General features: G+C 29.9%; 1 non-coding gene across 1 annotated transcript; it reads right to left on the reverse strand.

The window, feature by feature from the left end:
- Positions 1-487: 487 nt before the first annotated feature.
- On the reverse strand, positions 488-598 carry LOC140894045 (small nucleolar RNA R71). The gene has a single exon (XR_012153598.1). It is a non-coding gene; the product is annotated as a small nucleolar RNA R71 (small nucleolar RNA).
- Between the last annotated feature and the right edge of the window lie 431 nt (positions 599-1,029).

The raw sequence follows: 1,029 nt of genomic DNA on the forward strand, positions 1-1,029 counted from the left end.
ATTGTATGATTGTTTGGAGTCGTAAACAAAGTGGTAGACTTGTTTGAGTAACTGAAAATATTTTAAACATGGACGATAATTCTAATAATCAAGATGATAATAATAATAATAATCATCATCAAGAACATGAACAACCAAGAACACTTAGGCACCATATGAATCCAATAAGAACTAGTACACCATCTTGTTTAGTTTTTCCTCCTGATGTATCTAATTTCAATTTTAAGCCACAAGTCATTCAACTTTTACCAAATTTTCATGGCTTAGATTCTGAAAATCCATATTTGCATTTAAGAGAATTTGAGGAGGTTTGCAACACTTATAATGATCAAAATTGTAGCATGGATACTGTTCGATTAAAGCTTTTCCCTTTTTCCTTAAAAGATAAAGCTAAAACATGGTTGCAAAATTTGAGATCAAGTTCAATAAGATCATGGGAAGAAATGCAACAACAATTTCTAAAAAAGTTTTTTCCTTCCCATAGAACAAACTCTTTTAAAAGACAAATTACAACTTTTTCTCAAAAACAAGGGGAAACATTTTATCAATGTTGGGATAGATATAAAGAGTTACTTAATACATGCCCACATCATGGTTTTGAAATATGGAGAATAATTTCTCACTTTTATGAAGGTTTAATACCTAAAGATAGGCAAATGATAGAATTCATGTGTAATGGAACTTTTGAAGATAAAAACCCAAATGAAGCTATGGAATATTTGGAGTCATTAGCAGAAAATGCTCAAAATTGGGATAATATAGGCTCAATTGAACCACCAAGTAAAACCAATAATTCAACAAATGGAGGTGGTATTTATCATCTTAAAGATGATGTAGATATTCAAGCTAAACTTGCATCTTTAGCAAGAAAAATCGAGTCATTAGAAATGAAAAAGAGTGATCAATTAAAAAGTGTTCAAGAAATTGTTTGTCATATATGTGACACACATGATCATCTTACAAAAAATTGTCCTACTTTGCCTTCATTTAAAGAATGTCTCCATGAACAAGCCAATTATGTTAACAATT

Source organism: Henckelia pumila, chromosome 3 (genome assembly GCF_033568475.1).
Source record: "Henckelia pumila isolate YLH828 chromosome 3, ASM3356847v2, whole genome shotgun sequence".
In the NCBI taxonomy this organism is placed as follows: Eukaryota; Viridiplantae; Streptophyta; class Magnoliopsida; order Lamiales; family Gesneriaceae; genus Henckelia; species Henckelia pumila.